A 27,734-nucleotide genomic window follows, 5' to 3' on the forward strand; every position below is an offset into this window, starting at 1 on the left:
GTCTTGCAAGCAATAGTTACACCATGTTTCAGTAAAAAAACACTTGTGAAATCAGGCACAGCCACGCACAAAACACCCCTGTTGATCCACTGGAATCTATTAATATTTTATCTTGGCATAGACTACACAGGACTGTACAAAACCTGCTGGTTTGATATTCCTTCAGGAAGCAAATAAGGTGCAGGCTAAATGGAAGTCACCTCTTGAGGCTAAGGCTATATATGCTGTAGAAAATACTTTCTGTCATTTCCCTCATTTTCACAAGATGCTTTGAAGTCTGCCTTCTTCAGAGGCTCATCAATCTATCTGTCCCTCGCACACAGGTGGAATCTCCCTGTTCACCTCCTGCATGGCTGGATGTGCTGCAAGGGCTGCAGGGAATGAAGCAAGAGATTGCAGCACAAAATCATTTCCCCCTCTTTGGGTGTTTAATGAATTGTGACTCTGAACTGAGGAGTATATTCATTCAACTAAGGCAAATTGAAACAAAACATTTTATGCTATTACTTGTTGAAATGGCCATACTGGCTATATTAGAGAGGCTGTGCCAGATGTCTTAGTCTGAGTTTCTCATTTCAGGTTTCTTTTATAACAAATGGAGCAGAGGAGAGGACTCAGGAGACCTCTGTGCCAGCCATAGATAGATGCTTATGGCAGTCCAGACAAATCAGCTCCTGCGGAATTCTCTCGAGTGAGAGGATCACTTAAGGTGGAGATGATCAGAGAGCTGGAGCACCTCTCCTACGGGGACAGGCTGAGAGAGTTGGGGCTCTTCAGCCTGGAGAAGAGAAGGCTCCAGGGGGACCTTATAGTGGCCTTCTAGCCTGAAGGAGGCCTACAGGAAAGATGGGGAGCTTTTTTTTTTTTTTTTTTTTTTACAAAGGCATGTAGTGACAGGGAAATGGCTTTAAACTGGAAGAAGATAAATTTAGACTAGATATTAGAAAGAAATTCTTTACTGTGAGTGGTAGGACACTGGAGCAGATTGCCTACTGAGGTTGTGGATACTCCCTCCCTGGAAGCATTCAAGGCCAGGCTGGATGGGGCTTTGAGCAACCTGGTCTAGTGGGAGGTGTCCCTGCCTGTAGCAGGGGGTTTGGAACTAGATGATCTTAAAGGTCAACTTAAACCATTCCATGATTCTTTTTCTAACTTAGAAAGTGTCAGCTTTGACACGATGCTTTTAATCAGGTTCAAACACATGGCAAGAAATAAGCATTGCCCTGAAGATTCTGCGATTTATCCAGGAGCCTCAGGCAAAATGGCTGCAGAAGTTTGCCCCAGAGAGGCAGCAGGAATCACCCAAAGTGATCCAGCACCTCACTCACTGCATGGGCATACACCCTCATTGTCCTTAGACACAGTTCTTCATCATATATGTTGGATCTATTTCAATATTATATTATCCATTTTGGCATACTCCTCCAAACTTCCTGGTTCAGCCAGGGTTTTAAGCAATAGCTGAAAGCTTGTGGGTGGGGATGAGGAGAAAGGAGGGGAGAGGTGTCTCACACTTCACAGTGTAATCTGAAAGAGGAAGTGCTGAAAACTTTGCAAGGTCATCAGACTCAGAAAAAGTTCAGTCTGTTCTGCAGCCACTTCCAGCCTTGTAAAAACAAGGTGCCTGATGACTGACTGTATTGACAGTTTCCAAACTTAGATGTTGAAGGCTGTAAAAAAAAAAAAAAAGAGAGAGAGAAAAAGGAAACAAATGAAAATAGTTCCAAATTTTAGTAATTCACGCCCCCCCCCCCCCCAAAAAAAAAATGAATGAGATGGCAGGCTCTAAAAATGATAGTTAGGAACTGTATATGGAATGAAATGAAAATAAAAATGTTGATAAAGCATAGTAAAAATCAGCATTCTAGGTGCTCACTTTAAAATTTAACCTGTGAATCAGATACATTTTCCCTTATTATTCTGAAGTATCTTTTTTAATGAAAAAAATGGTTTTTTGTGTGTGTGTTACCTTTCATCATTCTTCAATATCTGGGCTTAACATTATTAAAAAAAACCATGTAAATGTGACTCAATTTTCCCTTAGAGTCTAGCATCAACTCAAACTAATAGCAGCTTCTGTTTGGTTTTAATGGCTAATGTTAGGTTTTCTTTCTTGCAGTACTTGTGAAAACAGCTGAAATTTTTGTTACATAAGTTATGCTACTGTATAAACTTTAATTAAAGAGATAGGGATACTCAGCTACAGTGCCTTAGGATTTAATGAAACAGTGAATTACAGCAAGGCACAATCACAGCCAATGGCACCAGCATACAAAGACAAGGATAGTCATTTACCTTACTCTCTTTGGAGTAACTTGGTAACTCCAAAATCATATAATTGATAACATCTTTAGCTCTTTAGCTGTGCTACATTTACTGATGGTGAAACAAAACCTTCCAACTGCAGCACAGAAAATTTTCAAGTTGTCTTTGTAAACGTTACAGAACTTCTAGAGACAACAAAATCCCCACTACCAGTATCTAAGTACTTAACCACCACTGGTATTTGAGTAGGAGTAAGCAATTACGAAGCTGGTACCATATAAAGATGAGCTGTTTCCTGGTCTATCTGGGAAACAATTAGCTGGGAATGACTTTGCTACAAGTGTGCTAAATCAAGTGGGACTGTTTTCTGATACCTGTTTGAATGGACGTAGGAGTTGCTTAGTGTGCTGATGAGCTGTTTGGTATCTTAGAAGGCTTAAGATTTAAAATTGCTCTTTCTTAAGTGAATCTATGAGAAAAGCTAGAAGATAAATACTAATTGTCTCCTCTGATCACTGAATCATCCTGGTAGTGCCTGTGTCTCCCAGAGGTAAAGGGACTCTGTCTGTTACTTCAGATGTTTCCTGTAAATCTTCTTGTGCTTCATAAAAAAGTTCTTGCAAAAAGATGTCCAACCAGTTAGAGACACCAACAGGAATTTTAGTTTATAGGAAGCTGGTATAGTAATGTGATACCAACTTTACATACTCCTACTTTTTAACCAAGCTGAACTTATCAAATTTTCTTTTTCTTTGATGCACACAACTAATATTCACTCTGCAAAATGCTCACAGGGTTAAGTTAAAGATCAAAAAGTACAAAGTAGCGTGCAGGAGAGCCTCTGCCTCCACCAAATCATATTTAAATGATAAAAAGCATTTCAACGGGGTTAGAACCAAACTAGCAGTGGAGCTACTGCTACATTTAATAATGTAACCTCCATACATAGTGATAAAACTTAATTATTGTAAATTCAGTTGTCGGAATTACAAGAATTATTTATGTCTGAAAGTAATTGAAAGAATTCATTTTCTGTTTATTTGAATATTGTTTGAAGATTAGTATTTTTATGCACAAACATTTTTTATTATTTTCTAAAGACTTTAATGATTTTCTTTTATATTAATTCTGTTGGCTTCATCATTTTTCTCCACATTGGTATTACTGAATTCATAACATCTCAATTAAATTTTATTTTAAATTTTAACTGAGGAGAAATTGTTACATTTGTATGTTAGAGAGCAGTGCCAAGAGTGTGTGACAGTGAGTAAAATCACAGTTTCATTTTTGGAAAGTGTCAACAACTTTATTAAATGAAATTAAATAAGGTAGCTTCAAAGGCATACATATTCAGCAGCTACTGGAAGTCTGGAGGTACCACTTCTTTTTTGCTTCTTTTAATCAAGCAGGTGCAAGGAGAACTTACGAGGAAATTAAAAGTATCATGTAAACTTTGTTATTTAACATAAATTTGTGTGAACATAACATTATACATCTGTGGAATTCATCACTGCAGATGGGCAGACTTTGTATGAGAGAGGAATATTTATAAGTGAATATTATGAAATATTGAAGTAAAACATTTTCAGAGATTTTGTGTTCAGAACTTCCTGTTTCACAGTCACCAACATTCAGCTTGCAAGTTGACAGTCACTAATTTTCAGTTCAGTCAATTCCAGTTGTTATTTGGATTATCTATACAGTTGTTCAAGTGAGCATATAACTTCTCTTCCTGAGAACTTCTTTTCCTGAATATCTCAGAATGGTTACTCTTTGGAACAAGTAGAAAAGCTGGAATACATTGCTCATTGCTGTGTTGGTGTAGGTTGCCTAAATTTAGTGAGATTTCTCAAAACAAAACAACTCTTAAGGAACTTAAGGTTATTTCACCAAATCAAACTCTGACTAGAGATATATGTATTTAATTCATTAGACAGGATTAAGACAGATCCACAAAGATGCGTAGGGTCTATTTAAGAATCTATTTTTACTGGCTTCTGCAAAATTTGGGTATCTAAAATTGAGTGGTCCAGCCTGGGCATGGAATGGAATTCTCTTCTTTTTTCTGATGATGGCATATGACAAACACACTGAATTTACAAAATAACATTACAATTGATGAAAGTGATACTTCAGCTACACCCATAAACACCAAGATACCATTTTGTAGTAAGAACTTCTAACAAACTGCCAACCTGTTGCAGTTCTCAAACCAAGTAATGGTGTGATTGGAAACATATATGAAACTGACAGAGGGTAATGACTGTAGGTTACTCTGCAAAGGAACTCTAGTCCATCTGCATCAGTCACACCTGTTTTGGTGTAGCAAAGATCATTGCCTGGCTCCTTTTTCTGCTGACTCTCACATTTTCTTAAACTATTTATATCTGTACAAAACATGAAACTGCAACTGGCAGCAAGGGCACAAGAGATTAGGAGAGTGATCTTAACTTGCTTTTCCTTTAATGACTTGAGCGTTAATGTTGAATATTTTTTAAAAGCTGTGCAAAATTTCAGATTTAACAGTATTGTACCAAAACAATATCTGATGAATATTACCACACAATTCATGTTACATGTTACTTGAATCTATGAGAGTTAGCATATTAATTTAGTTTTGGCTAAGACATTCCAGGCACAGACTCCTCAGCTGCATGAACAGATTTCTAGGGCAGCAGAAGGGTGTATTAAATGCTGGCTTCCTGTGCCACGTCTGCCATGCCCTTTAAATCCTGAGATAAGTTTTTTTTTATTTCCAGGCTTCCCCCTCTAGACTCATATTTAGAAACTTAGTTAGAAGTTCTTGGCAGCAGCCACTGTCCATTGTATTTGGTAACCTCTATGCCTTTCCATGGTGCTGACTTTTCATACTTACAAGAATCAGTTCACTTACACTGAAAGTCCTAAAGAAAAAAGTGAAATGTACCTCTGTATGGGCATGAGTTTGAATATTTTGCTCCACTGCATCTGTGTGATCCACTACTTCAAAAGTGAGGTCAGGATTGCTATTTCCATCTGTCAGCCGGTGTCCTGCCCTATGAACAACTAAAACTGAGACTAACTGAATGCTTGCATCCTGTGAAGCTACACAACAGAAAAGAAAATCTCCTTCCCATTATGGTCCATTCAGTCTACTCATTAGGAGTGTAAAAAAAGCCCATGAAGATTTTCTGTCTTGTTTTCACTGAGTAAGAACAATGAATTTAAAATGTCCTTCACAGTGCCTGACCCACCCCAAAATGTTTGGTGCATGTAAAGTTACAGTGGTTCTGCATACTTCAGGTATTTGGGTGTGTTTTATTTAGGTATGTCTTATGCTCCTTTAAGCTGTCTCTTTGGCCATTTTCCTAGCTACATTCATGTACTGATCAGTAAGGCTGACTTCTCCAGCCTCATTTTTGTTGGTTACAGAGTGCTTCTAATGGAAAGGTGTTGAGATCAAATCTTGCAATTTAGAGCACACAAAAAAGCAGAGTTTTTCCTCATCTTGAGCTGAAAGATAATTTAGAAATATCAGTAATTATAGCAGTCCTTGCTTTTTCATTTGTGGATATAAAAAGTACGCGTTGAAGCCAATAAGGTTAATTTTAAAAAATCAAGAAACTCAAGTATATGGAGCCTTTTTTTCTGCTCTTCTGTTTCTGTTTGCTCACCTATAGAAGAGATATATGAGAAAGAGGGCCAAATAATTATATACGCATTTGTATATTATATGTAAGTTATAAGTTACCACTTAAGGTTACTCATTTCTCATTACTCATACACTTTTCAGTTACTCATTCTTTAAAGGACTGGCAGATGGGAGGGATGTTTTCTCCTTCACAGCTGACCAAAGGCCAGGTGTGTTGACCTACCCTACAGCCCAATCATCTCCTCAAAGTGGATTTGTTATCAATGTCATGTTAGAGCTTGATCTGAAAAGAAGTCCTGTACAGGCTCTTGCCCAAAAGACTGGAATAAGAGACAAAGATATCAATGAAGACACTTTGATTTATGGAGAATTGTTTAATAGATATTTTATATGAATAATCTATTGCATTATTATATTGAAATTCAGTTTGCTCAGTCACGGGGAATAATTCTCATATGTGTGCAAGGTGCTTTTAGAAAAATAAATGGAATTCATCTCCTGAATGCTCTAAATGCCTACTTGTCTGCCTCTGCTTTATTCTCAGAGATAGACCTCTCATTTGGAGGAAGGAAAGGTGTAGCAAACATCTTCAAGTTAGGAACAGACTGTTCAGCTGTATGATATATAAATTCCTTTATGGATGTGAATTCGGACTTCTGTCAACTAAAAATGAAAGCCACCCCTTGCAGGGCAATTCAGTTTGTTGGAGACAGCCATTTCTATAGACAACAGCTTACCTGCTATGCTTTCTCCATAAGAATAGGACCCACACTTAAGTACAAATCACTGTTCCTTTCTGTTTACTGTACTTTTTAAAAAACACATCCCTTGTGATGTATTTGTTGGGGTAACATAAAACTTTACAAAATATTTTGGATTAAAACTAACCTATAAATGGACAACAATATTTTTTTGTCTGAATCTAAGTGATATTTTTTCAGGATTCCCATACTGAATGATGCAGGTATACAAATCTGATATGATTTGGAAAAAAATGTCTATGTATATTGATTTGTTCTTAAGCTCTCACTCCTGGTATGCAAATACTGCATTATGTGGTGTGGATTATAGAGGTAAGCCGCAGTAATTGGATAACTGTGGTGTTCCAGGTGGAGCTGGAGACAAGATGCAAATGTTTGTAGTGTCTACCTACCTCCTTCCTATCTCTGTCTCGCTATCATGAGTAGTACAATTCACACACAATTATTTTTTCTGTTAGAAAAGTTGAACAGCTGGTGCCAGCCTACATAATAGCTAGCTATTTGAATGCCTTTTTATTAACAAAAGCACTCTGAATATTCATAAAAAGTTGACATTATTTCATTAGTATTTGCTAAGTGTATCTGTAAGCCTACTGAAAAGAGTATCATGCTCTCTGCCAGATATCTGCATGAATGTTTCTAAAACATGACGTCCCACAAGCACAGAGGACTGTACCGCAAGGCAATCAATCAGCACTGAATGTAGATTGCCAGTCTTTCATTCCTGCTCTCTTTCTTGTTAGTTCAGAGCTGTATTTATTGTTACCTCTTTCATAAATCTGTGAGATCCTCATCTAGCTCTCCAATAGATAGACAAGAATGGGTGTTTGTCAAATTTCTCAGCCCTTTTGACCTCCTTGGTTTTTACAAAGAGGTTTTTATATATTGGATTTTTACCTGTACTGCAGAAACAAGACTTTCAAAGTTTAATTCAAAATCACAGTTGCACTCCAGGAGCTCAAAAATTTCCAGTCATGTTCAAAGAGCAGGAATTCTGACACATGGTGAAGCTGGTAATTATAACTATTGGGACGGTGCCTCCTGAGTAACTAGTGACATGGGGCAGAGACTGAAATTTTGTTCTGAATTTTCAAAATACTTAGCATGAGGGATTTCTAGTACATTACAAGATCCTAGGAGCAACATGGCTACTGAATGAACATGCAGTGCAGCTGCATTTGTCAAGAGGGTTGCAGGTGCTGAGTTGCCAGGATAGTAAAGAGAAGTGATACTGATGGACTGGAACCTTATTTTGTTCTTTGCTTACATTCTGCCACTGCTCCTCTGTGCTGATTTAATGCAATTAATGAATAATAATCAAGTTAATGGACAGCTTTGGTCAGCTAGAATTTTGAAGTAGTGTAAATGAGTGGAGAGCTTGAAGAGATTTTCACAAGAGTTTTCATTTTCAAGAGATGGGCAAAAATCATTCTGTGTTGGTCTCGCTGAAGAGCTATTGGAAAGAAATATTGGAAAGAAAGACATAAATATTTGGTACAGTGAGTATTAATCAGACTGGGGACTTTATCCGTGTATAAACAAATGTCCTGGGTTTCCGATGAGCTTTAGAGCTCTGCTTTCAAGAATAATAATTACTTTATGAATTTAGGCCTCCTGCCCCAAGATATTTTTCTGCTCTCTGGACACATGGACCAGTCTCTTCCAGCCTCAGACTCACCCTAACTCTGCCACATCCCATTCTGAAAAGGAAAATGCCCATATTCAAAAAGAAATACAAATGACAAAGTAAAGAATAAGCATCATCTATTTCTTCTGTGTCGAGCACTTTGCAATAAAACAGCAGCTGAGATTTGTGATTCTATTCATTATCTCCAAGCCTCTATGTTAATTTTTATCCATTGCTTTTAACCTCCACGTGGATTAGCAGCTGCCTGTGAATTTACAGCCTGCAGATCCACAAAACATGTTGTAAGAGCTGCAAATCAATATGCATCAGCTGCTTAGCATCCCTATATCACCCTATATCACAGAGCCACACATCACTGCAGGTGAAGCAGACCTGCAGAAGGAGCAGAGTGATTCTAACACTAGCTTTCTCTTCCTTGTTCTGCTTGACCAGGGTTCAGTAGCTCCAGAAAATGCAACATAATAATGATCAAGCAGTAACAATGGACAAGAACTAGACTCAGAACTTTTTTTGCAAATGTACTTGTCTCAGGAGCTAAATAACCAGATATCTTACTATGGAAATAAATTGTTTTCATGTCTTTACATGTTGTCTAGCTGCTACCAGAGATTGGTGTCCTTTTAAATCTCAATGTGACAGTGTAACAGACACCAGGCTTTTAAAATATGTATGTGTGACAGAACTGGGCTTTAATCCCAGCTCTGCCTGAACTGGCTTTATATGGTCTCCCAGTTACTTTAGCTGTAACGCTGGTGAATGGTTATTATTCCCCAGTGCATGGAGATTTTTTGCATATTAACAGCAGTGAGCAGTAGGAACAGATTCTGCCATTTCTGTGACCAGAAGTTGTGGTGTCTGTTTGTATTTATCTAGAACTCATAGCTGATTACAACTACAGTGTGGGAGAGGAAGTGTTTCCTCTGAGGGTAGATTAGTAAACCATGTTCTTTCTTATGGCAGGCTGCAAAAGACATAAATTTAAACAGAACGGGCAGATGCAGCCCACACAGGGGTTGGGGCTAGAGTTGGGGTGAAACTAGTATATTTCGTTCAGTTCTGAAGTTTATCACATGGTGCAAGTTCTGTGACTTCTACAAATAAAATTTTCAAATGCAAAATTTAGGGATAAATAGTAAACAACAGACAATATTTTCTCAGTAAATGAAGCCAAATGAGAGATTCTTGAAATACGTCAGGGAAGTAAGGTTGACAAAAGGATATTTTGTGGATACACTCCACCTTGTCATAACAGACTTGTTCTGAACAATGAGAGCTGTCTACGCTTTATTAGGCCAGATTCTGGTACTCAGTTTCCCAAATCTCATATAGTTATAACAGTAGAAAGAAATAGAAAGCCCTAGATATCTTTATTTATATTGAAGTCACTGACTTTAAAATATAGAAAATTCTAACATGTCATCAAGTGTAAATGGGTTTGGCTGCCTTCGACTCCACTGTAGGTGCATTGATTGACACAACCTGAAGACCTATTTTTTGTTCCTTTTCTCACAGTTTTGAAAGAAAAAACACTGTTTGAATCTTTATTTTAAAACAAAGAATGCATGTAAATTGTGTCCTCTATGTTCATCAGACATGCTGTTGAGTTTGATAGTCCTACCATTTGTGAGCTATATATATTGTTGCTTTAATGCATTCCCTCACTACTTTGATAAAAGCCTTAAGATGTTGCCACTAGTGCTTTGATGTTTCCCTCTGATGTTACAGTACCTCTTCTTCTCTTCCAAAAATTCTGTATTGCATAAACATGAGCAAGCAAGACATTTCAAGTTAAGGACAGAAACATCAAGTTCTATCAATAAAAGGACACACACACACACACACACACACACAAGAAATTAATCCAGACTTTTGTATAGTTTAGTCAAGTCTTTATAGATTAAAAAATATCCTGCAAAGGTGTTTACATTACACTTAGAGGAAGCATATTTCACTAGTTCTAAATGAAACAACTAGGCTGCAATGATTTTTCTTGTGATGCAACCATTTATTTCTTAATAAGCTGCTACAGAAAATATTTGTTCATCTAGTTTTGTCCATAAACTATCAGGCTACTAACAGGGATTAACTGATTTTTGCATAAAAGAAAAGACTGATATTTTATATATACTTTCAAAGCCATATGTCTTCTTTTGTAGGAAAAAGTGCTTTTTTTTTAACTGGGAATAACTAAGGGATTATTAATATTGATGGAGTTTTTTTTTTATTGTTATTGTTATTGTTACATGTGTTTCAAGTAGAAGTTTCAGTGAAGAGGAAGTTCCATTTTCCCAAAGAAATTAAAATAATCTTTGTCTCAAAATTTTCCAAAGTAAGAAGAAATAGTCAAATTGTGAAAAATAAATATTATTGTTCATAAAGATTAAACGTGCTCAAGGCTGCGTAGGGAAACTATAGCAAGTGCAGGGACTGAATATACGCAGCTCCTGAGTGCCAGTCCACTGTAATTTAAATTACTGGCAAATGTTGAAAGAGGGATTTTCTTATGAATGGCATGACTGTTTTTCTGCATTCAGAAAGAACCCAGTGTAGTGGAGCCACACCATGGTCTGGTGATTAAAGGATGTTAACTTAAGCCAAGACGTGACAGCTTGTAATCTTGCTTCTTCCAAGATGCACATGTCCTTTGGCTAGCCAGTATTTTTATCACTTTCTACAGTAGAAGGGGAAATTTTCAGCTTATAGCTATAACCTGAAAATTGTCCTTTAAAAAGCTTTTTATGATCAATTCTCAGTAATGTACATAGGGCATAAAATATGGCTGCTTTGTCACACAACTGAAGAGTGATACAAGTTTTAAAGGCTGGTTTCACAGCTCAGTAATACAGGATGCCCTTGACAATTACAACTCAGAGCTTAAATCCAACAAATAGTTGTTCATGTGAATATTTCCCTAAAATCAGTGAAACGTCTTGGTAGGATAAAATGGGAACAATTGAGGTCATTGCTGGATCGTTGCCTAAAAAGGTATTAGCAAAGATAAAACATTCTTGTAGCAGTGATTAGACAAAAACAATCATTCCACTCTCCTCCCTCTCTCCCCCACAAGGCCCTCCCCTCCAAATTAAGATGAAAGTGACAAAGGATGCTCTTAACTAGAGGTAAATTTTGGAACTGGAACTAAGGGTTAAATATAACTACTTGACTGTGAAATAAAAAACTTTGCAAACACAAAAGGTTCTAGAGGACCAGAAAAATGGAAGGAACCAAGTGATTCTTGTGAATTAATATCTACTAAGCACATTTATTTCTCCATCTCACCTCTAGTCAACTACTACTTTTGTACCCACCTTTCATCTTGTCTGCATTGTTGAAGTTACTGAGTTCAGACTCATGAGGATGGAGAGATGGCCTTCAACTTTCATTTCTTATAAAAAAGAAATGAAACCTTTTCTTATAGAAAAGGTTACAACTCCAGAAGGTGACTTTGTTCCTAATTTGCAATCCTCTATAATTTTATTCTAATGTTTGTTTATTTTATTGTACAGCTGTAAAATAGAATCTGAAATTTATGCCATTGATTATGTGAATGATCTCTATGAAGATACATATAAATTTATACTTCCTGTTGCTGTGCAGGCTACTTCTTGCTGTAATCATTATGGAATGGTTTGGGTTGGAAGGAACCTTTAAAGATCATCTAGACTGTCGGCGCTTAGTCCCGTTAGTGAATTCTCTCAGTCATGGTAGCATCAGAATAGTAAGTCCCATTTATTGTGTTCAACATACATCTTATATATCCTCCACTCGCAAGCAGTAAATCCACTCACGGTTAATTGACCTTAAGTTCTTCCAAACAACACTGATAACAAACAAAGGGTTCCTTAACTGTCCCAGATGTGACAAGATTAGCTGCGCATACTAAAGGAGCATCCTGTTTACACTTTAGCCCTGTCTCCTCTCTGTCTTACTTTACAGACTCCCAAGGCCTCGTAGCGATAAGATCTATCAGAGTCTGTTGAGCTCCTTGGTGTTACATCTCCCCCCACACTAGACCAATCTCTCTACCATGGGCAGGTATACCTTATCCTGGGTAGGTTACCTAAAGCCCCAGCTAACATAGCTTTGAACACCTATAAAACTATTAGTTATGTTCATTTCTCTTATAAAATTAACTTATTATTGAAGCATACATCCTACTATAAATGAACACCTGGGACACTGAAATTGAGATCTATATTCTGGGACTGAGAGAGTAAAATGTTTTCAACTGAGTTTTATGTGGGTTTTATTGAATTATCCTCAACCTTAACTTTTCCTGGGGTCCCTCACTTCTCTGTATTTGAAGCACAGGGAGCAACCAAATCAGGTGTCACTCAGGGCTGGTCTTCCCTGAAGCACCTTTCCCCTCCAATCCGTGGTGGTTTTTGCACACTGACATACAATCTAGATCAAGTTAGTCTCTGTGTATGTATTCTAAACAGTGACACTGTTCTTATCTGTGAGGAAATATATATAGGAATTTTCTTTAATGAAACAGTTGGGGATTGAAAGTATTTACCAATCTATTCACTATCTGGTCTCAGATTTGCCATTTTGGAAGGAACACTAGCAACAAATCAACTGGGCTTAATTTTGATCCATAAGAGATTCAAAAGCTCTGCTAGAGCATTTTCTTGTTTTGCTGGCAAACTTTCATGTGATCTGCAGCGCACTCCAGCAAAGGAATTTCTGGATGATGTACTCCTGTGGCCCATTCAGCTTCAGGTGTGACATCAAGTCCCTTTGTTCAGTGCAAATGTAGACAGTGATCTAACCAGGATTTTCTGAATCCAGGAATGTTTTTATGTTGAACACATTCTATTTATTTGTTTTGCTTGATAGTTAAGCATTTCTTATATATCAACACCCAGAATAATTGTTTTTTTTTGTGTGTGAGTCAAACTGGGGAAACAATGTTTTACATTTATTACGCACTTCTTCATGCTTCTTACTGCTAGGACCGGTTTTAGACTTGGCATCTTAGTAAGCTGTTCACTAGAAAGCTTTCATATGGTTTAAACTTCCACTTATGTTCCAGCATTGTCTGTTCATTGTTTTGTCTACTTCCCAATTATGTAATGGTCATATCTTGATTTTCCTTTTCTTCTTTTAAGGTTACTTGGTTTTCATGGTGATGGCAGACTCATCTTTCTTTTCCTTCCAACTTTTGTTCTTCCTGTATTCTTGGTGATGGTCTTTATTTTTCAAGAATTCTGGGTAGGGACACAGGGATACTCAAAATATCTTCTAAGCAGAAACTGAACTTAATGTTCCTTCTATTGTTCAGTTTTCTGACAGCTCTTTATTAAACTCTATTTTTTCCTACTTACATTGTCAGCCTAATCTACCTTGCTGGTCTAACTTTTCTAATTTTTCTTATTTGTAGTGTTTTCTCTTTCTTAACTGTATTAAAACTGTTTTTCTGCACCTATTCATTCAAGGTCAACATTTTATGCTCTTGTTCAATACTGAACATTTCCTCAGAGCTTTCCAGAGAATATGATAATGCCACCTACAAATCTAAGGTGACTTGAATATTTTTTAATTAATATAGATATGCTCTTCTCATTCAAGGTTTATAAAGACCTTCATCATGCAGCATAAAAGGGGGCAAAGGAGATAGTTCAATAGGACCTTTTCAGTTGCCTTGTCAAATATAAATTTCTACTCAATTGCACTACAAATGTTTTTTGAAGAGATAAGATATAAAATAATGTAAAGTATACATTTGGAAGGGAAAACTAAACACTATTTGTTGACATGAAAGTCTTGCTTTTGGAGATGAAAATGAGGGTTAAATTTAACTGGGTGGGTGATTCATGGATTAATGTGACAACCTAACTACTGCTAGAGATCAGCCCTGGAAAGTGACAGCAAGAAATCTGCACTCCAAGTAGTGGGATTTCCTAGTCTTTAGGGAAGGATGATCTTGTCCATTATAGAGACCACCCTGAATGTAACAGTGAGCTGTGTACCATAGCACCTGTTGTCAAAGGAGACGTAAGGTATATGAACACCTCAGAGACCAGTGCATCTAAAATCAGAGGCCAAATTTATGTACGATGTTCATTCCATCAGTGTTCAATCTGAAAGCCTTCCTTACTTTGACAAGCTTTTATGTATCTGATTCAGTGGGATGTTCCTGAGGAACGAAAATGTAGGGATAAAATCTGGACTTGATTGAGAAAAATAACAGTTTCACCAAAATACGAATCTCATACATATACTCAGCATCCAGCTGTGGAAAAGATAATGAGCCCAGATAAATCTCAGTAAATCATGTTGTTAAGCTACTGTGAAACTGTGCAGAATATATTGAGAGTATGAACTAGGTTCAGAATAATCCCAGAGTTTGAAGTTAAAGCAAAGAAAATTAGCTTATTCTAGATGACAGTATGATATTATTTTAGGAAGCGTTCTTCCTCTGTATTTAGATTTTGTGGCCTTTTGAATGGAAAAATTGAAGACACAATGGCAAAATGATTGAAGAAAACTGCTAACACAGCCATACTACAATGCTATTGATTTATTTCACCATCTATTTTACAGTAAATAGCGCATTTAAGACCCAGATAGGAAGTTACTTTCCTTGAAAGTGCTGTATCATTTCTTCTTCCTTAACTGAAATTCCAGACAGAGTTAAGGAAATACCCTTATGAGCTACTTCTCCTTTCTCTCCCTTAAACCAACGGGGTATACACAAGCAGTGACATACATTATTCATGGTCAGATTTGTACTGGTCTTTTCTTGTTTGTCCTGCTGTGTTCATGTCCCTGGGCTCTGGGGCTGACAGTGTTTTGTAGAGGTGATAGTGCTGAGAGAAATCCAGCCTTTGCCGGTAGGTGAAGACATTGGCACACCACTGCTTCTGCACTTTAACCGAATGATGAAAATCAGCCTAATCAATTCTTGTTTTATTTTGCATGTGTGACACAATTATTGTTTTAGCTGTCATCTTCCTAAAGCAAATGCCTTCTTTCCTTAATGTGACCTATTGATTATACTGATAACTGCATGAACGCACTTGATAATTGAATAAACTTGCTAGCATTAATAAACACACTTCTTAAATTTTACTGTTTAACATTTACAGAGCATCATTTTATTGCAGTATAAATAATGTGGTATATTTTCTTGCTGAAAGTTCTGTGTCAACTTGCTAAACACTCTTTAAAATACTGTTATCATTATTAAAGTGAGAAGAAAGTAAGAAAATCCAGTGACAAAACCATATGTAGACTTATTTAATATTCTCTATTGCTTCTTTATGTAACTCAACAATATATATCTGCTAATGATAAATCTTTTCATCAGTTTCTCTTTCATTATGAAAAAAGAATGATTCTTACTTTACAATCAGGAAAATATTAATTTTGGTGGCAGAAAGATTTTACCCAGATACATAACTATAACAATGATTTTCTAGACAATTCTAACCTCACTTATTATTAACTTGTACATTCCTTTCTACATTAGGACTATTGCATTTGAAAGACTTAGTTTTTCTTGTTCTGTACTGCTTATAATTAATACTGCTTATAATTAATACTCTTAATAATGACTTACCAGTAATAATCTTTCAGTCTATAATTCACACAGAACTCTCTTTTAAACGAAGTGGGAGTTTCTTTTGATTAATCTTAGTAAAATCAATTATTTTCTGTTATGTAGCATGTTTTTATTTAGTGGATATTGGCTGAGATTTGTTGACTAGTTTGAGTTTATGCTAATATCGCTATTCTGGCTCCTACTCTGTAGTGTCTATTAGGTGTTTGTTGTACCTGAATTGAAATGGAGATGCTATAAATTACAACTCTAACACTGACAGATGGGTGCTTGGTTCTGCCAGGCTATCTCCTGGTTCTATTTATGATCTTTTTACAACAGTTTTAATTCTAAGGGTTTTAAAATACTGATTTCAGAATTCAAGTAATGGGAAAAGGAGTTAAATTTTGATCTGTTGTATGTTAGAGAAAGTTTAATGTCTTTTTTTTTTTGACTGAGTTACTGCTGAATGGAACATGGTGAACTAAGATTAGGTAAAATGCACGTCAAAAGGCAACACTGCTTGCTCAGTTAAGTATTGAAAGTACCAATTATGGTATTTTTGTGAGATTTCCAGTCAACTGTTCAGTACAGCAAAAGAATAAGTATTTGGGACTTTGCACTAAGTGTTCTCTGAATGAACTCTTGGCATCCCCTTAGATATTCATCAGTGTAGGGATGAAAAGCATATTTTCAGGTTCAAAATGAAAAACTGCAACTCAAGAAAGACTCTCTCAAATGAATTATACATTTTTAAAAAGTCAAATTACATTCAATATAACTTCTGCTCATACTAGGTTTTTTTTTCCCAGTAATTTCTAGGATCTTTATATAATTCTCATTTAATAAAAATGACAAATATAAATCTTGTGAAATTACTAAAATATTTCAAGGCAACATAATTACTGTACTGTAAATCTACTGTTACTACTCTAAGTGGAAATGTATTGCCAAAGGTATACAATGACTTTTAGTTGGTGTTCAAGTGTTGACAACAATATGTACTGGAGGTGTTCAAGAAACATTTAGATATAGCGTTGAGAGACATGGTCTAGTGGGGTTATTGGTGGTAGGTGGATGGTTGGACTGGATGATCTTGTAGGTCTTTTCCAACCTAGCTAATTTTATGATTCCTTTCCCATGAATGACATGCCAACAGGATGCGGAAGCATGAGTGTGGTCAGACACATTGCCACTTGCAGCCATAAAACATGTTTTAACACAAAATGGACCAAGTGGCTTTAAAAGATCTGCTTAAGAAATAATGTGAAATATTTGTTTTTACTTTTTTCTTGTATGGCTATCCTTGATGTCCTGTTCTTGTCTTTCATGGATGTGTCACCTACTAGTGCTAACTACCCTAATCCAGTCCTCTTCTATGAGAGCAAACTTTGTGATCAGATCTTAAGCTGGCTTAAATTTATGTTCTGCTCTGATTTCACACACACACACAAAACCACATTATGAAGCTGATCCTAAGATTCATAATGTTTCCCTAACTCATCCAACAGATTGTGCTCCATAACGTGAGTTGATGATCTTGAAGATCTTTCCCAACCTAAATGATTATGTGATTCTCAGAATCTACCTCATTAAACTGTCTTATGTTGCATAAGACACCAATCTTGCAATGTATGAGCTGGGGGGTACATACCTCAGAAGTTTCTTTTTGCAGTGAGGTAGGGCTGAAAGAAAAAATGGGGTTAGTAATAAGCAGTGCTATCATCTGGTGGTGAAATTATTACCAGTTTTTAACAAAGTGAATGTGCTTTTCAACCAATGGGTTTCACTTTTGGGGAATAAATATATGTAGTCCCCCTGGTATGCATCTATGAATCTTTCAAACTGGGAATAGGCAAAACTGAAGTTTTTATCCAAAGTGATTGCTTTTTGAACTTTATTTTTGAAGAATAACTGGACAGAATTAGGCTTACTGTTTTCAGTTTGTTATTTTCTTCTTTAGCTTGTGCAGTCAAAGAATGAATGGGTTCTTTGAAAGAGCGTTACAAACATTGTGTGCAAATCTGCCTTATCCAAAGAAATGAAGAAGGACCAAAACCATACTCCTTCCTCAGAAATATAAGTATAATCAAATACCAAAATACTGTTTTCCCCTCTTTTTTGTTTTCACATTAACACCTTTTCTCATATTATAATTGATGTCCTTACCCGTGCATGTCAGAAACGTACTGTTTTCAGGTCTAGCCTCTAGAACTATTTTGCTATCTCTGTATCTGAACGGGAGGGATATTACTAACATCGCTTCAGCTCAAATATCACAATATCTGCTCTCCTGGGGAGTCAGAAAAAAAATGCAACAAACATTGAGTAATCTACTACTTTGTGATTCATCTTCCTGCTTCTCATGGCTGACTTACCTCTGAGTTCTCCTAACCTTCTAAGTGAGATATGAATAAGAAGAGGATGGCTATGGTCACATGAAAACAATTATAAATCAAAGAAAGAACCATTGTCTTTTATAACTAATCAGGAATTAATTAAATTAGCTGCCACACCAATGGTCTTTTTTTTTTTTCCTTCATCCTATTTGAATTTCAGGCACCTGACTTTCTTATCTGCTGATAAATGTAATATACATACGTGTTGGTTCTCTGCAATGTTAGACCTATTTTGCAGACCTCATCTATGGGTATCAAAGCATAATAAATATATATATTAACAATATAGATGTTTTTGTATTTTCTGATTGCTTTTATCTCCAGTTAAAAGAGCTGACATAAAAATATAAACTGTTATGATTGCAAGCATTATCATTATTCCCGATCCCTGTATCATTCAGCATTATAATGAATCCTACTTTTTGGAGTATATTTGGTTTTGAAATGATATTTGTCAGAAAATACTGAATATCTGAATTAAATGCATCATTTTAGTTATGCATTTACCATACTGCACAGACTGTAATTTCTATGGATCTGTGGTAGTTGTTGCAGTTGACATATACAGAAGAACTTCTAATGTTTCTGTTTTGTTTCTTTGGAAGGACTGAACAAACTGCACTCATTAGCAGAGGTTTTTAAACTGAAAAACAGATTATAATTTTCGTATTCAAAACTGATTTTCCTAGAATACTTGTCTAACAGCCTCTTTTTCATTTAATAGCATCTTATTAGCTGACCTAATTAGAATGACTTCTGGAAACAGACGCAAGTAGTTAAGAGCATCAGGACCCAGCTCTTTAAACAGCTAGCTGTGCAAAAAGTTTCTTCCATCCTTGAAGAGCAAGAGTCACATTCACTGTTCTTTAATAAAATCAACAATAAAGAGGAACTGGAACAGTAAAGATTTATTATATTCACAGATGTCATGAATCAGTGAGAACATGGACAGGGTCACTGCAGAGTCAAAGTAAGGATATTAGCCAGAGTTTCATAATTTGATTGTGATCCATTGTTATTCTTGTGTGGCCTATTAACTGCAGCGCTTGGTTTTATTCACAGTTTAGATTTCCAGCTTAAATTCTAACTTAAATCAAAGGGATAGTTTCATAAAAATACTTCCTGTAGTTTGCTTTTCTTAACTTTATAGGCTGTTTTTATACCACAGTGTTAAAATCTTGAGTCTTTTCTGCCAGTGAAGACCACAAAGTCATCGAGGTTCATTGTTATTTTAAGACATGACAAGCTGGCCTTAAGACCTTAGGGATCCTTTCTTCAGAAGTCAAGCTGGTGATGGGTAAGGAGCCATGAGAGGTATGTGTATCTTAACTGCAGGAGTTCAATTAAGAAGCCAAGAGTGTCTCAGGTATACCAGCGCAAATGGAAGTGCTTGCTTTGATAATGTCTCTGTAGATGCCCAGTGCAGGTAGTTGGCTTCCCCCAACTCATTTCTGATTGCAGAAGGAGGTTAGCACAGAATGGACCTGAAAGGACTGAGCTCCATCAATGCTCCGTGAGTGCTAGAGAATACCACAATGGGGAAATACTATCAAAATCATTGCATCTGCAAAGGCATTTGTCAGGAAATGGGAAGCTGTATGATCTAGCCTCCAACAGCTATAACCGTGAGAGCTCTGCTGCCTCTCCCTCCATGACGGACATTCTCTTCTACTGTTTATACTGTTCAGAGAATTTTATCAGCCAGCCCTGGTTTCCCTGAAGCCATTTTTGCAGCTCTTTTGCCTCCCACATTGCTTTTGTTTATTTCTTACAACTGTCAATTTGTTGAACCACACAACTATTTTTGGTGCATGTTTGACCAAGTCTCCTCATGTATTTGCCCTGGTGTGCAGGTGGATTTGCTTGAAAATATAAGGCTGAAGTGGATTCAGGAAGGTTCACCACTTTTGCACACTCCTGTAATCCCTAGTATGGTTGTCTGAATTTAAAGGCTTTTGATTTTTGGACTCTCTCATCTCCCTTCTTCTGCCAATGTTTCACTGTTCTTACTCTGAGAACTCTGTTCCTGGTATCCAGCCAGACTCACTTTTATTGCCATTTAATGCCATATTATTTATTGGCCTATTCACTTCTTACAGAAATCTGTTGCCTGGCCACAGTCCTTTGAAGATAGGAGGACTCTTATTAAGTTCCCTCACAGCCTTCTCTTCTAAAAGTAAATACTCCCCCTCCTTTCAATCACTGATCATTTTTGTTGCTTGCCTTTGGACCTACTCATGCACTTCTCATCTTCAAAGTCAGTATTTCCACTGTAAACACTTTGTTAAGAACACATCCTATTTTCAGCTTCTGATGTTGCAAGATGCTTGATGTCAGCAGAGCCCTGTAGAAACCTGCTTCATAAAACTTTCTAACAGCCAACAGAGCAGTGCTTGGAAAGATAGGTCAATCACACAGCACATTGCAGGAACGACATCCTGTTTTTTATCTTTTGCAAATGCGTTGTGTAGTTTAAGTATTATTCCCCCATCCCTGCTTCTGTTTATCTACCTGTAGCAAAACAATGGACTTTAACATCATGTAAGAAGATGAGTTTGTTGCAGTAACTTTTCCAAGATAGAGAATCTCGCTCAATTGTTTATTAGAATTGTGACTAGAATTAGACTGTATTTGCTGAAAATACCCTATTTAAAGGGCTTCCTCCCTTTTTTGATTTCAATTATGAAAAAGACTAATTCCAAAAGGAAGGGGACTGGTCCCAAATGCAAGTAACTATTAAATCCTTTCGAGCTCGAACATGAAATTCATGTCTCTAATACAAGTACTTTACTGTGTACATATGTCTGACCTTATTCAGGGAAACACTAGGCTTTGCTTTTCAGAGTACACTTTAAGTTACTGTGACTTCAACGAGAGTTAACCACACATTTTTTTTTTTCCTAAATTTACCTTTAAATTACAAGGTTTCTTTCCTATGCTCATATGTTACAACTGGATACTCTACCATTGTACTATGCTCTGTGCTGATGATTCCTTTGATTTGAAGTGCATATTATAGAGATAGCTATGTTTAAATAATAAAAAAAAGTATTTATAGTATTTTTCTGTAGTACTGTAATAATGGAAAATCTACATATATGTAACCATCTAAGAATAGAACTGTGAAATTAATATGTTTTGGCATTTTTTTAAATAGATACAACAGAAAATATCTTGGTTTTCATACTGATTGGCAGAGAGAAAGATAATACTCCCATGCTACCCTACATTTATAGTTATCTGCTATTTTTGGACACTGATACGCTAAAATACAGAAACAGTAGTCATTGTTGAAGACAAGGCCTTTGTCAAAGAACTTTTAAATGTTTCTTCTTGAGTCTCTTCACCCTTGAAAGAACATTCATAAGTTCCTGATGAATATGATGTCAAAGGTTAAATAAGATGAAAAATAGTGCATTAGAGTCACATGAGAATTTTTTTTAACTTGAAAGCTACTGTAAAGCATCAACTAAACACACAGCTCTGAATTGCCAGACTGGATGTCTTTTGCTTTGTATTCTCTCTTCATGCATATTAATGGAGGTCTTCTCTAGTCAGATCAAAGTTCCAATAAGAAAAATATTCACATTAAAAATTTAATTACAGTGTTTAGCTTAAGTAATTAATTGACATAATCACACATGCTTTTATAAAGGAAACATTAAAGTGAACGGCTACAATATTGGGTGATAGTTTTCAAGATAGAACAGAAGCTTATAATTGCTAAGTTGAAATTTCATTTTGTTATGAAATAATTTCACAAACATGCTTTTCTTGAAAAGTTTAATAGAGAGAGCAGGACAAACAAACAGTTGACATTAGTTTGTAACAGAAGACAAAAAGGATAAAGGATTATTCCATCACTAAAATTGTGGATATTTTTCTAACTCTGAAAATTCAGTTGAAAGTCATCAGAAACGTCTGTGTTATGGCTGTTTTTCTTATCTTAAAATGGAATTAGACTTTTTGGGTACTTTCAGAGCATTTTAATAATGAAAGAGTTCATAATTAGATGCTTATGCTCTGGTACAGTGACTGAAAAGAACATGAAGTGCCATAACTCAAACAATTTCAGAGAGATATTGTATTCAGGACATGATAAATGATGTGATCAGTGTGAGAAATTTTACTTCAAGAGCAGTTAAAAACACTGGAACAAATTAACATCCAGCATAAATGAAGTCTACTGTTCTGTCCAGCATATTTTGACTTCATTTAAACATATTGTTTTGTAACAGAGATTTAAATATTTGTTAAATTCAGAGTGAATTTTCATCAAGTTGCTACTATAATAACCAGTTCTCAAATGCAAGGTTCCATAAAATTTAAACAAAGAGAGAGCTATTAGACTGCTCATTTTAATTCCTATAAAATCACAGGCTATTGTATTCCATTCAGTTATTAACCTAGTACTCAAATTTGAGTCCAATAATGTTTTTGATAAAAGTATGTCTTGGATTTGGCTAATGCATCTCTTCCATGAAATCAATGAGACTTAGTTTGAAGAAAACAAAATTTAGAGTATTTCCTCTTGAATATTTCACTACCTATTCACTTAATTTCCAGTATGACCTTGCCTAACATCAGCCTGTGGCCAGTGGCTTTTTCCATGCATTCTGAGTTAGCTTAAGACCCCTCTCACGTTTAGCATCCCACACTAATTTCTCAAATTTTAGTCTGACAGCAATAAAGTAGAGGAGTTTCTTTAAGCATTCATTGAGACACACTCTTCTTACTCCTCAACTGCTTCCATAGCTCTGTTCTGTATCCTTTCAAAGATTTAACTATATTTGAAACATTATTAGGGTAGATGTATTTGCAGGTTCCATACCTGATCAATTCTGAACTGTAAAAAAAAAAGCAGAGTACAGCCAGGTTCCTATTCATTGCTTCCTTTACATCAATTTCTCCATCTTGCTATAGCATCATCTGGACACCCCTGCTGAGCTGCTGGTTTGTTGCTACCCAAATTCAGAATACTTCTTTCAGAATATTCTCCATCCAGTTTTCTCCAGTGTTGCATCCTATATTTTTTTTTTCCAGAATATGCGTATTTTGCTGACTTGGAACTCATTCTGTTTCAAGGGGGGTCACTAGCTGTAGAAATACTGACAGAAATGTTGAATAGGACAATACTGTGAAGGGATCCTTTTTTCTGATGCCAATCCTTTGCTGATTGAATTATTATGCATATTTGTTAGCCAACTCTTAATCCAGTTAAAATATACTTTGTTGATATTGTGTAGTGCTATATTTTTAATTAGAATATTGAATGATGCTACGTCAAAAGGCACACAAAAATTGAAGTGTACCTATGTCGTTACCTTTGGCAACCTAACTTGAAATCTCATCAAAGAACAGAAGAGGATTTGTTTGACAAGGCTTATTTTCCACAGAGCTATGTTGACTAGTATTAATTATATTCCTATCCTTTAATAATTTATTAATTGAATCTCTTTTCAGATTTCCCTTTATTTTTCCCAGGACTGATTATGGGCTAGCACACTGCGAGTTAATGTATCACCTGCTAGCCTATGGTGGAAATCCAGTACAGCACGTGGCGCTGCTACATACAGGAATATCGTTGGCATGATTCATGCTTTATTTAGGTCCCCTAAATGTGTCCTTTTCTTACTTTTGTCATGCTATTTTTTACTGATGGAAAAATCTCATCAGCAAATGTGGAAGTAAAATAATTGGTGTAAATATACCGAAGACCTAGTTATGCCACTGTGGAATTTTTAGAAACAAAAGAAAGAGCAAAGTGAGTGTGGGAAAAGATATTACACAACGCTACCGCAGTTTTACAACATGAGGACGTGTGCTCAGATTAGAAAGTGCAAATGAAGAAGTTTGACTCTGTGTCTGTAATTCTGAAAGGCAGTTATGTTCCTGTTCTCAGAACTGGCTTGTCAGAAACAGGGACGTTTGGTTACATGTGCACTGGGATTTGTTCTGGATCACAAAAACTATCTCTAAGTGTTCATTTCTGTTCTAGCTTTGTTCTCGTCAAACTATAACATCTGAGTTTGGACTGGATGCTTTGGGTCCTTGAATGCTTGGTGTTTCTGATTCTGAGGAGGTTTTAATTTCACAGTAATTAGGAAAGCCAGATAAGAGACAAAAGCAGTGCCTAGGAAAGAGTGGATAATCACTTTACTGTTGAATTTTATGCTGTCCTTTGCTCCTCAAATAATCTGAAATAATTACCATTTAAAGTGCACAGCCACAACCACTGCAAGTAAATGCCTGAGAGGACATTCATCTCTTATCTGCATTGATTTGTCGCCTTGTTACTCTATGCGCACACAATAGTCAATATAACATCAGGAGCACTTGGCAGGAAGGTCCAGGACACTGACTTTGCTGAGAACTAAGCAGATGTGCCAGCAGGACAGCTCTGTCCTGGGCTGTGTCCGAGGCTCTTCTCTCCCTGTAGACAGAATCTGCCTGGTTCATCAGCTGGCTGCTGAATGCCTATTTCTTCTTGGGTTTCCCCAAAATCAGGCATATCAAGGAACAAGGTAATCTATTTCACACAAATTAGAAAGACGTAGAGATGATTAGTAGCAAATGGTCTACTGAGAGCTGAAAGATAGGTTTTACCAAATCCCACTGCTTAATTTGTGCCAGGAACGAGAACCCAGGCTCCACAGAGCTGCTGGTCTTATTGATTCTCTACTCTGAAAAACATCTTGAGGTCTTCCTGTAAGGTGTATTGCATTAAATAAATGATCCATTATATTAGGGAAAAAAAATAACAAGCACCCTCTATATTGAGACTATATTGTTGTTGCAGTAAAGAGTGTGTCAAGATCAATGTTGCATATCCCTTGTCCAAAAAAAAAATTAACAATTTTAAATATGGGAGGACTCCTAAACTGGAGATATTCAGTCTCTTACCTTAAAAATTCATATATTCTCTGACAAAATGTTATTACAGGTTGTAGGAACTCCTCAATTGGTAAGGAATTAGAAAGTTAGTCTCCCAGCACTGCTGGAAGATACCGTGCTGGGATTATTGGGCAAAAAAGGGGGATGCTTTTACCCTGATATCTAATTTTTTTCCCACTTGTCAGATAAACAGAGACCTTATTTGGTGGATTTAAGATATGTTCAATGTCTCAAAGCAGCTTAGAGCATGTATACCTAGACTCTTTGTCCCGTGGGACTATTTACACATGGGAGTGATATTTCAGTTATCTTCCTTTCTGCATTTATTTCACTGATCCCCTAACTTGAATATTTAAATACCATTTTTCCCCAGACTTAAAAATGATTGCCCATAGTTTCATTATTTAAACTACTGATTCAAATTTCCCTATTTCTATATTGTTTCTATATTTTTCTATATATATCTAATATATAATATTTATATTATATATATAATTATTAATATTAATTATATATAATTATATATAATTATTATTATTAATATATATATATATATAGATAATATATTTCTATATTATTTTGCTTCCTCAGAAGCTCAGGGCCTTGTCCAGCCAAGTTTTGAAAATCTCCAAGGATGGAGATCTCACAGCCACTCTAGGCAACCTATGCCACTGCTTAACCACTCTTAAAAAGATTAAAAGAAAGCTCAAAATCAATACAAAGTTTATTGCTTGTAATTATGGTAAAAGTTATTTTTAAATGTTTATTTCATTTAAAACATTCAGAAAACCTAAACTGAGCTTAATATTACTGAATAAGATAATAAAAATTCTCCAGCACACAATGGCCTGATCATACTTGATAATTGACAGGTTTCATAGAATTATTAAGTTTTGAGTTTCCTTTTCCATTTCACACATGTTATATGGACAAGAACTGTCATTTCTAATTTCCAGAGAGCTTGACTTTGCATTCTTAATATTCCTTTAGCATAACATGACTTTTTCTCCCCATTTATTATACATTAGAAATATGATTGTAAAAATAGGAGTTCAGTTCTGCTTTGCCTTTATACAGTGATTTGACTTTCAAAAGGACTTGACTTATTATTATTGACATTGACTTCTCAGAGTTATTTAGATATAAAAGGATGATTAGGGATTGCAACTTTAAGTACTTTTTGAAAATCTAGTCATAGATCCCTTTTTAACCCCAGTGGTGCTGTGTTAAAATGACTGCAATTTGCATAGTAAAGGCTATACAGAGGTTTGCAAAACTATAGCAAGAGATCCTATCAGAGGAGTTTTAATTTTTTTCCTGTTTATAAAAGTTGAAGACACTACTGACAAGATCTAAGCACTGAAAGAATGTTAGATAAGAGAAACGCTTTTAATAATCTTGATTTTTTACTTCTTTCTCAGAGAACATGGAAGTGGCGGAACAACTCTATGGTGGTTCACCAGGCAGTCCGACTGCACAGATTTTCAGTCTGCCACCAGCAATCTGAAGGCCAGAGAAAGCAAAAAGCAAGCCATTTTTAGCCATATTCTTGTGGCTTAACTCAATGTCTGTCTAAATTTCTGTCCGTATGCAAAACTAAAACAAAATAAAACCCCAAAGTTTTAAACAAAGTAATATAAACTTAAGATATTGCAAATTTCTTATGTTTCCCATAGAATTCGAAAATATCCAATATTCTGGATTTCACGCTTCAGATAGGCTTGTAGAATTTTTAAGAAAACAATTCATTGCTCATTCAAGGGAAAAATGCAGATAGGGTAAAATTCAGTCATTGTATTTGTAGTCTGTGCTTTGATCCTCTCTCATTTGTACCATCCAAAGAAGCTGTGCTTTCAAAGCTGTGATTGGAGTGTTCTTCATTGCTGGAAAGAGATAATCTTCAATTTGGGCAGGGAAAGGTCTAGATAATAGGCGTGTTCTGTGACTTCAGAATTCAGTGCAAAGAACAAGTATATGTGGGTTCCGAAACAGCAAGAGAAAACAAAGGTGCACAGCAAGTTCCTGCTGTACAGTGGGACATATTTTCTTTCCTTCAGCACCTCGAACTAATACTCTTGTTAAACTGTCATGCAGTAGATTTCCTTTTTATATTCTAATATATGAAACTGCCTGATAATCTTTCAGTGTGAGCACAAGCCTTATTGAAGCTGAAGAAGCTATCATCCTTGCTAAATAATGATAAATCAGAGCTCAAATTAACACTGCAATATCCACTTACTAGAAGTAGTGTTGTAGACACTAAGTGAGACAAAGATCTTGCTTTAGACAAATAATATTGGAATCTGAGTAAATCCCAAATGCATATTCAGTTCTTTCTTACCAGGGCTGCATACCTTCCTAACATGAAACGGGACAATCTAAACAATGTATTTAAGATTTTATATTACTATTTTAGTGGAATATTATTTAATAACTTTAATACTTACATAAAATAATTAATATTGTATTCATTACTGTGTGCCTTAGTCTTTTTATATGACTAGAAAATTAGTTTAAAGAAACATAATTAAAACAATTTTAGACACGCCACTGTAAAACAATTAAAAAATAAAGTATCTACTGTGATGTT

General features: G+C 35.9%; 1 protein-coding gene across 5 annotated transcripts in view; it reads left to right on the top strand.

Annotated features, from left to right (window-relative positions):
- The window catches only part of TFEC (transcription factor EC), a 95,305-nt gene that overhangs the window by 27,800 nt on the left and 39,771 nt on the right, over positions 1–27,734 (top strand). Inside the window, exon 1 of one of the 5 annotated variants that reach the window (XM_021384883.1) lies at positions 15,038–15,144. The exons of the other annotated variants lie outside the window; for them this stretch is intronic. The gene's annotated coding sequence lies outside the window, so the exon portion shown is untranslated. Of the gene's footprint in view, positions 1–15,037; positions 15,145–27,734 lie in introns of those variants that run through there. 5 annotated transcript variants of the gene reach the window in all.

This window comes from Numida meleagris, chromosome 1 (genome assembly GCF_002078875.1).
Source record: "Numida meleagris isolate 19003 breed g44 Domestic line chromosome 1, NumMel1.0, whole genome shotgun sequence".
NCBI lineage: Eukaryota > Metazoa > Chordata > Aves > Galliformes > Numididae > Numida > Numida meleagris.